Source organism: Pinus tabuliformis, chromosome X (assembly GCF_031772625.1).
Source record: "Pinus tabuliformis cultivar Carrire ecotype Pingquan chromosome X, CPIR1, whole genome shotgun sequence".
NCBI classification, from domain to species: Eukaryota; Viridiplantae; Streptophyta; class Pinopsida; order Pinales; family Pinaceae; genus Pinus; species Pinus tabuliformis.
The window spans coordinates 710,802,144-710,814,280 of record NC_142308.1 but is presented as its reverse complement, the minus strand read 5'-3'; positions in this window follow the sequence as shown (position 1 = coordinate 710,814,280).

Genomic DNA, 12,137 nt, shown 5'->3' with positions numbered 1-12,137 from the left:
CTAAAAATAATTTTTCCGCCGAGTACGCCTAATTACCTGAGTTTCGAGGATGCTTTCGATCTTAGGAGGTTGGACATAAGGCATTTGTTTCTTCCAACTTTCTCCGTCTTCCTGGGTGTTCCGCGTGGATTGTCCGGGTTCATCCTTCTTCTCTTCCAACAGATCGCCTGTATACAGAAACAAATCTGCCACATTGAAGATAGGTGATATGCCTACTCCAGGTGGTAGTTGTATTTCGTAGGCATTCGCTGAAAACTTCCGCAAGATCTTACAAGGCCCTATCTTCTTGTATTTCAATTTATTGTACGTACCTTTAGGGAACCGCTCCTTACGTAAGTGTACCAGAACTTCATCCCCTACCTCAAAATGAACTTCTCTTCTCCTCAAATCTGCATGTCCCTTATACTTCGAGCTGCTGTCCTATAATTTTGCCTTCACCTGTTCGTGTAAATCCCTCATTGCATTTGAAAAATCTTCTCCATCCGCACTCCGTCGTTCCTGTAACCCAAGATCCCGAAGCTCATGCACTCCACGAGGGTGCATGCCATAAAGAATCTGGAAGGGGCTGAGACTCGTGCTACGATTCGGCGAATCGTTGTAAGCAAACTCTGCTTGCGCTAGCACTCGGTCCCACATTCTAGAATTTTCTCCGACTAAGCTGCGTAACAGATTTCCTAGACTTCTGTTCACAACTTCTGTTTTCCCGTCGGTCCGCGGGTGGTAAGCAGAACTGTAGCTTAATTGGGTGTTCATCTTTTTCCACAAGGTACGCCAAAAATGTCCCGTGAACTTCACATCTCTGTCTGATAGGATGGTTGTTGGTAACCCGTGTAATCTGACAATCTCATTAAAAAACAAGTGGGCCACGTAAGTGGCATCACTAGTTTTCCGACAAGGTACAAAATGTGCCATTTTCGAGAAACGATCTACCACTACCATTACCGAATCATATCCTTTCTGTGTTTTTGGCAGTCCCAACACGAAATCTAAACTCACTGAATCCCAAGGTCTGCCTGGAATAGGCAATGGCATATACAATCCTGTGTTCTGGCTATGCCCCTTTGCTAGTTGACACACCTTACACTTAACCACAAAACGTTGTACGTCCCGTCGCATTCTTGGCCAAAAATAGAAGTGACTAAGTTGCTCCAAAGTCTTGTCAATACCAAAGTGTCCAGCCAAACCCCCACTGTGTTTTTCACGAATGATGTTCTCCCTCATAGAACAGCTGGGGATACACAGTTGTCCTCCCTTAAAAAGCAATTTCTCCTGTATGTTATAGTCCAACCAAGGACTATTTCCTCTTATCAAAGGATTTTGGCACGCCTCATAGGCTTCTCTGAAATCTGTGTCTGTCTTATAAAGATCCCGTAAATGTTCAAAGCCCAAAACCTGCACAGTGCTTTCCTGCAAAAGTAAAGCTTTTCTGCTCAATGCGTCGGCTACCTTATTCGCTTGCCCGCTGACATGCTTCAGCACAAAATTAAAACTCTGTAAGTACTCCACCCATTTGGCATGTTTATGATTAAGTTTGTGTTGCTGCATTACATATTGTAATGCAGAATTATCTGAAAACAGCACGAACTCGTTCCCCAACAAATAATGCCTCCAGTGCCTTAGCGCCTGTACCACTGCGTAGAATTCCTTGTCATACGAGGAGTACTTCTGCCTACTCTCATTCAGTTTTTCACTGAAAAATGCCACCGGTCTGTCCTCCTGACTGAGTACAGCCCCGATTGCTGTTCCACTAGCATCACAACGTACCTGAAATAATTTTTGAAAATCTGGTAGCCTGAGAATCGGTCTTTCTGTTATTTTCTTTTTCAATAGCTGAAAGCTCTTTTCTGCTGCTTCTGTCCATCGAAAAGGTTGGCTGGCCTTTTTGATGGTCTCCAACATAGGAGCACAAATTCCGCTGAAATTTTTAATAAACTTCCTGTAAAAACTCGCTAATCCGTGGAAACTACGTACCTCAAACAAATTCTTCGGTGACGGCCAATTTATGATTGCTGTCACTTTCTCCGGATCCATCTTTAATTCGTTCTCCGCTATCACAAATCCCAGATAAATTAACTCTTTCTGCAAAAACGTACATTTCTTCAAATTGATCAATAACTTGTTCTGCTGTAGCTTCTCCAACACTTTACGCACATGCCGGAAGTGTTCTTCTCGTGTCTTACTAAAAATAAGTATGTCGTCCAAATAAACAATTACAAACTTCCCAATATATTCCTTTAGCATCTCATTCATGAGTCTCATGAAGGTGTTGGGCGCATTGCTCAACCCGAACGGCATGACCAGCCATTCATATAAGCCCTCATTGGTTTTAAAAGTTGTCTTCCACTCGTCTCCCTCACGTATCCGAATCTGGTGATATCCGCTCTTTAAATCTATCTTAGAAAAGTAAGTTGCCCCACTCAGACAGTCCATCATATCATCCATACGCGGTAACGGAAACCTGTACCGTATGGTGATTTTATTGATGTCCCTGGAATCAGTGCACATCCGCCATTCTCCTCCCTTTTTGGGGGTGAGAACTGTTGGTACAACACATGGGCTCAAACTCTCCCTGATCAATCCTTTGTCCAATAGCTCCTGCACCTGTTTTCTAATTTCTTCATTATCCTTGGGGCTCATTCGATAAGCTGCCTTATTTGGTAAGTTGGCTCCTGGTATGAAATCAATATGGTGACTAATGCTCCGCTTGGGAGGTAACTTATCCGGCAAGTCGTCCACTACTATATCTGTAAACTCTTCCAACATCTGTTGTATTTATATAGGCAAATCTGTGATTTCTGTGTGCAACAAAATTGTCCTTGTCTTTCTGACTACAGCATAATTCATCTCGCTGTTTTCAACCTGCTTTAAAAATTGTTTTCCGCTCATAAGCAACGCCTTAGGTTCATTTACTTCAGCTGCCTCTTTCTCTTCCCTGATAGGCACAAGGGTATGCCTAACCCCATCTTTTTCGAACTTATAACAATTCAACACCCCATCATGTGTCACTTTTCTGTCATATTGCCAAGGTCTGCCCAACAAGATGTGGCATACGTCCATTGGCATAATGTCGCAAATAATTTTGTCCTTATAACGTCCTATCTGAAATTCCACTTCACTCTGCTCATCCACCAGCAACTGGTGTCCCTTCTGTAGCCATGAAACTCGATATGGACTGGGGTGTTTCAGACGCTTCAGTCCTAACTTCTCCACCATCTCGACTGACACCAAATTGTCAGTACTTCCGCTGTCAATTATCATTTTACAGCACTTACCTTGCGATTTACAAACTGTCCTGAACAAAGCTTTCCGTTGCGTCTGCTCAATACTCTCATCAACTGGCTTCAACAACACCTTACGCAGCACTAAAGCTTCTCCTGTTTCTGGGGCATTTTCTGCCTCTTGAGGGGGTGCTGCTGCTTCCTCCGGTTGCGCCACATATGCGCCTCGCTGTCCAGTTGAATCTATTTCTGGGCACTCAAAAGAGCGGTGCCCCCACTTGTGGCATCTGTAGCACTGGTAACCAGCTCCCCTTCCACGGCCATTTCCTCTGCCGCGCTGAAACGATCTGCCACCTCTCGTTCCATCTCCTTTTTCTGCTGTTCCCGAAGTTCTCGAACTGCTGGCTTCCTCACTGTTGCTGGCAGTTCGGCCCCTGCCATAGGACTGGCCTCTTCCTCTGTTAGACCCTCGTCCTCTCCGGGCATTCTGCCTTCGGTTAAGTTTTTCCTCTGCTTTGACCGCGCTCTGGTATGCCTCCTCCGTATTGTTGGGAGACAAAATACTTATTTCATCCAAAATCTCCATCCTCAGCCCATTTACATATCTGGCTGTCCTTTCTGCTGTATCCTCTGTGTATCCTGCTCGCAAATTTACTCGATAAAATTCCTCCGTATACTCTTTCACCGTCAGACCCCTCTGTCTCAAATTCTGAACCTGCCTATGTAACGCAATTTAGTAATCTCTTGGCAGAAATCTGCCCTTCAATTTAGCTACCATCCTCGTCCAAGTCTTTATCGGAGGTTTGTTCAATCTCTTCCTCTCATTCTGGACACTGTCCCACCACAGGGTTGCGTGTCCTTTCAGCTTTGTTGCTGCAAATTTGACCCTACGGTCTTCACTAATTTCCTTGCATTCAAAGTACTTGTCCATCTCGCTAATCCAATCTAATACAACATCAATCGATAAACTGCCATCGTAGGTTGGTAATTCTGGTTTTGGTTTGCTATTTGACAATAATACAGACTTCAATAACTTCACTTCTGGTGAATCACCTTCAGCCCCATCTGCCGCTACTTCCACTTCTTCTTCACTCACATCACCTAACTCTGGATCTCTCCTCCTGCCTGCCTCTACTGCTTCCAATCGGGCAGTAAGAACTCTGAGTTCTTCTCTTAACGCCTCATCTGCCATTCTACGGGCACCTCTGCCTCGTCCTCGTCTACCTATATCCATTTCTCCCAAATCTCTTCAACTCAAACAGCTCTGATACCACTCTGATGGAAACCCAGCCCACTTGGTGTAGCTTTTGCGCTTTATATGATATTTGGTTTGTTGACGTGGCGGTGAACTGTTGTCTTTCCCGCGGCTCTGTAGTTGTGGTAGCTGTGCATTGAATGCAAACGTAAATGTGACAGTACCCTGCCTTGGTAAACTATACAACCCTAATCTTCACGCGCCTTCTCGACTCTTCTCTGTTTATCGTTCTGTTGGCTCCGAGGGTTTGCGAGCTCTGTGTATGGAAAAATGATGGGTGCGCTGTGCTATGGTTCCTTCGCCTTCTGGTAACGCTGCCTTGTCTGTGGCTGCAAGAACAGGAATATCCGGGAAGCGATTTCAGTTTTTGATACAGGTAAAATGTTTCTCCATGCTTCAATTTTTTTTACTTGCTCCTCGTTCTGGGTCTAACCCCAAATTGTTTCTCCTCTCTTCAGTTGCTCTGTGGCGTACTCTGCTTCAAAAATATGGCTTCTCCTCTCGCGTTCTCCAGGTAAGGGTTTTTTTTTTTTTTTTTCATTATCAGTCTTTATGTTGATTTTAGAGGGTTTCGTCCCTCTGAGCTTTTCTGTGGCTCGAACTCATTCACGCCTGGTTCTTGCAGGTCCTCTCAGGCGACCTGGACGGCGCAAGCCCCTGTGTTCAACGACATTTGGTTGCGTATCTTTTGGTAGGCTTGCAACCTGTTCTGTTCTGCTGAATATGGGTCACTGTTCGAAGGACGGCCCGTCCAGTAGTTGGTTGTCCGGTCACTATGTGGTCCTCGGTTTGTCGTTGTCGTTCTGAGTTGAGTCCTATGTGTGGAAATGTGGCTTCAACGTAACCCTGTTACAAATCTGTTTCAAACCCTAACCTAGGGTTTTATGCTTGACCTGTATAATTGTAATTTCTGGTTGAATTTTCACTCACCGTGACTATGTTGGTCTCTGTATATATGAGGGAACTCGACCCTATCGATTCTAGCTATGAATTGCTATTCTGGACAATGTAAATGAAATTCGTTTTTAATGAAAGAAATTTATGGTGATTGATACCTGTGATGTCTTCGCTTGTCTTTCGGTTACGTTGCTGGGCATTCAATTTGTTTGCTTGTCTTTCATTTAGTGGTTGTGCGTGGAACGTATTCGCTCATCCGTAATTGTATTGCTGTGCGCTTGTATGTAAGCGTGACTGCTTGTCTTGTGGCCTGGAATTTATTTAAGATTCTCTCTGCTTGTCTACAATTTAACTGTAATTCGTACTTGTACAATAGCCATGACAGTGTGCTTAGTTTATAATAATACAAAGGTCTGTTAAATGATGAAAAACATAGGAATGAGAGATCAACAAATAATTTAGAAAGTAATTTTGATGGACAGTACTTTTCTGGTTTTGAATGCTTGACAATTCTATTAGTAAATTTACTCAGCTTATTCTCTTCTGAACTGACCTTTTTCCAGTACATGTATTTTTTGGCTTTATCGCCTCTGTCTTCAGATAAGGCTTACAGTTTGTCTTTTTCTGTTACAAAGACAGTTACATAACTTCTGTTTCTATCTGTAACTATAATCATTTTGACATTACAAGACTTGTAGGACAGTTAAGAGTTATTTCTCCTAATTACATAAACTACCTTTTAATCAACAATGAAACTACAGTAATCCTAAACTGGAAAAGTAAAGACATCTAACTGTTGTTGACTTGTAAAATAAAGTAAAAGAAAAAATTATTCCCAATAGAATTTTAACAGTTCAGTTCCTCGCTTGTGAACCTGGTTGGAGTCCTTTCTGCCTCGTCACTGTGAGCTGGATGCTCCTGCATCAATCAAATTTCAAACTACTTTACTCATCCTTTCCATTTTTTTTGCATTTTGACAGTTGGCATTTGCTTTTCATTTATTTCTTATTGTATAAGTGTACTTGTGGGAAATTTCAAATCCCCTCTTCTCATAGGATGAGGAAAATAAGGAACTAGTATGAATTCTAATAGTAACCAAACAAAACAAAGGACAACATATAATGGATAGATAAAAACAAATTGCAAAATAGGAAAAATATATTTTTAATAAATAAATAGATAAATAAATAAATAAACACATTTTAAATTTTAAAAAATGTTAAAAGACACATACACACACATAGATATATAGTCAATTGGAGTTATTTCGGGTAGTTGGGCGAAATGATTTTATCTCCCTATTAGTGGCATGATAAAGCTATAATCCCTTAATAAATATTGGTGTAATCACTGTGCCTATGAAAATTGTTGTATTGACTTCAAGCCTTATTGTATTCTTAAGTGAGCATACCTGTGGGATGACTTCGTACCAACAACCTCACTCTAGCCCTCATGATGAGAGGGAGATTGATTTCTTTAGAATTTGATTTTTATGCTCAAGAAGGATTAAGAGAAGTAGTCCAATATCACTATAGTTTTGTTGAGTTAAAAAGTAGAGAAGGTTGGTAGTGTCACAAATATTTTGAAATTTAGATATAATTTGCATATAAGGTAAACAATTTAAGAGGAAGTGTTTTTATCTTCAACCTAGTCTCACAAACGTGACAAACTATTTCATCTAGTGGTGTTTTAGGAATTGGTCAATGCCAAGTTTCATTATAAAGCTCATGAGAATTTGTTCTTATTTTAGAAATGTTTATTTTATTCTTTACACTAGTCAAGATAGAGAGATATTTTTTATTTTTGAGATTTGGATTAATCACATCCTATAATATCTTAGTTTCCTTTTTGCCTCTAACTCTTTATCACGCCACAATTTCTCATTAAATTTTGATGTAATAATATTTTAAATATTATTCTTATTTTGCATAATGATATCCTCCTTTACCTTATAATGGCCTACCCAAGATTGAGCATCCTTATGTCATCCTCACTTTAGCCAAAGGTAGTTTTGGCTAGAGTCAGAAACAATTTGAGGAAAACCCTTGTCTTCCATGTTATTTAATATCTACTTATACATAAGATACATAGTCATAGCCATCATTTCGATTGGGAGAAGGCTTTCTTTGATGAGGAGGATAGGACGGGGTGTGTTTCCTTTAATCCTGAGGCTATAGGATGTAAACCAATTTTGGATCTATTCTAACTTCCCTTCATGATGCTAAAGATACCACATCTCCAAGCCTCACATCCATACAAAATAACAAGAGTGACAAGATTCTTAAAGAGGAGTGCTTTTTTATTTTATTTTTATTTTATCCCATATCCAAAATCCATTAACTTACAATTATTTTCAAGTCCATTACAAGCTTTCCATCCTCCATTTATCCTTTTCTCAATACTACAATTCTAGTTGAGCTTGTGATGTATATCAATTCCAAGATATTTGTATGAAATAACTTTCTCCAATTGTTTTAATCATATATGAAAGTATTATATGTGATCTTTGTAGATTTAATTATTATGACTTCTATTTTGTCAATTTTATAATTACACTTGCCTTAGAATAGACATTTTTAAATATTCTTAAATATTTGTCATGATCATAAGGACTTCTTATTTAGAAAACAATATCATTATCATAAAAATCGTACCATTTTGAAACATAAATCTTGAAAGCTTTTTAGATGCTTTCTAAAATCATAAAAACTTTTCAAAACAATATCATAAATATAAAAATAAGAATAATAATATATCTATTTAACTATCTATCAATAAAATATTAATTTTTTTTTTAATAAAAAATATGTTAAATAAAAACAAAGCATAAGTCCAAAAAAAGAAAATGAAAATTGAAATACATGCGTATTTTAAACTTTCATTCGGGCCTTTTTTTGGTTAAGGTTTATTTTTTATTTTTATTTTTTAATTAAAAAATAAATTCCATATTTTATATTTATTGGCTTTTTTTTGGTTCAAAGTATAATTTTTAATTTGTTTGTTTTAATGGTTTGGTTTTTTAATATTTTGTATTTTGAATTTAATATTTAGTTTAATATTTTGTATTTTGAATTTAATAGTTATTTTAAATTTATTTTTAAATGTTTTATGTTTTTTATTTTATTATTTTTATATAGTTGCTTTTAAATTTAAAAGAATTTTCAAAATTTTATGAAAAGCAAAAAAGTTGGTTTGGAGTTTTTTTTTTTTACAATTTTATTTGGAATATTGTTGAGTTATTAGGTCATTGTTTGAAAGTTGTTGTTATTTCAAGCTGAAAAAATGAGCTATATTAGTCACACATTTTCTTGATTTGGGGTTGATTTTAAGATTATGACTCTAGGGATATTAGTTTTCAAGGCCATGACTCCAAAAATTTTAAATTTTTTTCTCGAAAAAAGAGTGGGGAAAGCCACTTTTCAATTTGTGGATTAATCTTTTAAGATTTTGGTTGAAATGGTAATGATTATTAAGTCCATTATTTTAATGAAATTGCAATTTTAACTTTGAAAAATGTGATGTTATAAGCATAAATTTTCGATTTAGGGGTTGATTTTGAAGTTTTGGTGGCAAAATTACGAAGTTCCATAGTTGCAAAAGATGGTAACTTTAAACTCCCATAAAAGAGATGCTATATTCGATTTAGGGGTTGATTTTGGTGTTTTTGGCCCAAAAATGTGGGATTTTAGAGATAGACTTTTGGTTTTGAGGTCACAATTCTCATCAAGTTGATGATTATGTTTATACCAAAAAAATACAACAACAAAGAAATGAAAAATATGATGCATATGAGAAAGTAAAGATTGAGAAGTTTAAAAACTAGTTGAACATGATTGAAATAAGGAGCAAGTGAATGCCTTAGATGAAGAAGTTAAACATGATGCAAACTAGCAATAGATAGATGCATAACATAGAGAAGTTGGAAGTTAATGATGATGATGTTATGGGCAATTCTTTTAGTGATTCAAATCCTCATGGTGAAATGATTTTGACTTGAAACAAGAATTTAAATATTAATAAATATATCACATTTTTTAAATGTAAGAGGGGATTATATTTTTTCCCTATGTTTGATTCTGATTTATTTATTTATTATTATTTATAATTTACATTATTTATGGTTTGCTGAATTTTATGTCAGTTTTTATGTTTATTGGTATTATGTTAATTCCATTTTATTTGCACATTATATAGATTGGGTTTAGGGAATGAAAGCGGCGGGACGGGTGGATAGGTGGGGGGATATATGATCTTCCACCTTTACATAGTTGGCCTTGTTCAATACAAAATAAATTTTTCTCAAAACTAAGAGAAACTCATCTAGAGTGCTCAATATAAATGAGACATGCCTTGCGTAGATTATAAGAGAAATTGTGTTCGCTTTTAAAAAAGCACAATGGAAGAACCCTATAGTGCTCCATATAATATTTCATATCATTCATGGTAGAAATTAAGGTCGTATTTCCCAACATGATCTTGTTAGTGCACAATTGAAATTAACACATCCTTGTTGGCTTATTTTAGGGACACAATATTTTGCCTTTTGGAGAGTCCATCCCCGTATTATTTTTAAAATTGAAACCCTCTCATATTAGAAAAGCATGACTATGAGCTGATAATGTTAGATTCCATGAGATGCAAGCACATTTTTCAAAAATGTCAATGTCAACCCCTTTCATTGGTTACTAATTGAGGTCCATGTGAGGCATGTCTTGCATAAATTATAAATGAAATCATGTTCATTTTCAGAAATTCCAATGGCTAAAACCTATAGTGCTCAATGTGATATTTTGTATTTTTCATGGCAACCATTAAGGCAATAGTACCCAATGAGATTTTGTTGGCATGCAATTAGATTCAATCTAACCTTGTTTGGATTATTGTGGGCACCCAAGATTTTTTCCTTTAGGGAGGCCATCCATAGCTTACATTTGAGTTTTGAAACACTCCCCTGTTAGAAAAGTATGTGCCTATGTTTATCATGTTAGATTCCATGTTATGTAAGCACAATGTGCAAAAGTTTCAACATTGACCCCTTTCACTAATCACTAATGGAGGTGCATGTGAGGCATGCCTTATATATATTATAAAAGTACCATGTTAACTTTTCAAAAAGCCAAATGGTTGAGCCATGTAGTGTTATATATAACATTTCATATCATTTATGGTATCCATTAAGGCCATATTGTCCAACAAGATCTTGTTTGCACCTAATTGGATTCAATTTGGCCTTGTTTGACTTGTTTTGAGAACCCAATTTTTTATACTTTAGATATAAATCCTTAAATTATTTTTGAGTTTTAAAAACCCTCGCATATCAACAAAGCATGTGTCCAAAGTGATTAGGTAAAATTCTATGAGATGCAAGCATAATCTACAAGCATTCCAACATTAGTTGTTTCATTGGTGATTAGAATCTAATCCCCATAATGTATCGTCTATAAGATCTAACTAGTATTACCCCTAACGACTATAAGCATAAATTTTCAATCCATAATAACCATGTCCATCACAGTTGATCCCTATAACCTATATCTTTTCTAATCTCTTCTACCTATCACCTCTAACTCCTGAACTATAAACCTTAGCTCCTATAATACTTAACTACCAAACCTAAACAAATATAACACTGATCATCCATAACTTATTATTATAATAACATTTAACCTATGTAACCCACAATTCCTAATTCGATAGTCCTAATAACTTATAAGCCCTAACCCTAATTCTTATTCATTATAAACCATAACATATATAACACATAAACCCTAACCCTTTTCACCCCTAACACATAAATGGAAACACCTATAAATCCTAGCAACCATAAACCATAACCTAGATAACCTCAAACCTCTAACATCCATTACCCCTTACCCATAATCCCATGATTCCTAGCCCTTATAACCCCCAACCTATAATCATTATAACCCCTAACTAGTAGCCCATATAACAAATACCTATATAACCCTAAAATATTATATAAGATATTACCTATATAAACCCTAATTATTATTAGCTTTAACACATAAAAATTCTAACCCATAAGCATTGGCACTTATCACCCAAAACCATAACCATAACTTGTAACTCTTGATCTCTATAACCATAAATACTCAACACTTATTTTTTATATACCTTCACCAATAATGCCTATGTCACATATGACCTTTAACACATGTAATGAATTACTACGGTAAATCCCAACCTCTAAATATTTCAACCTAATAACCATTATAAGCATTATCCCTTATATCTCCCATATCCTATAACCCCTGAAAAATGACATCTAGTGATTAAGTATCACAATATTTAACATATAAAATCCCTAAACCTTAATTCTTATGTTTTTAAATCTTGACCCTATAAGCACCATATAACACTCCTCTCCTACTCCCTCTAGATTTTATAAATCACAACCCTATCCCGCAAACCCCAATACTAAAGCCCTTAACATGTATATAACTTTCTCCTAAACTATATTAAACCTAACCCATAACCACTATAACTCTCAATCCACAATCCCCAACCACTAATAAATTACATACATCATTTATATCATTTAAACCATAACCCATTTGATTAGTGAGGCCTACAACCAACATTTATCACCCCTAACTATTATAACCCTTATCCCCTATCCATTAATATTGCCTATATAACATATAATTCCAATTACCCCTAATCCCTAACCCCTAACATGTATAATGCATAATTCTCCCAACATAAATCATTACCTGCTAAAACTCTAACTAGCAGATATTCATGTA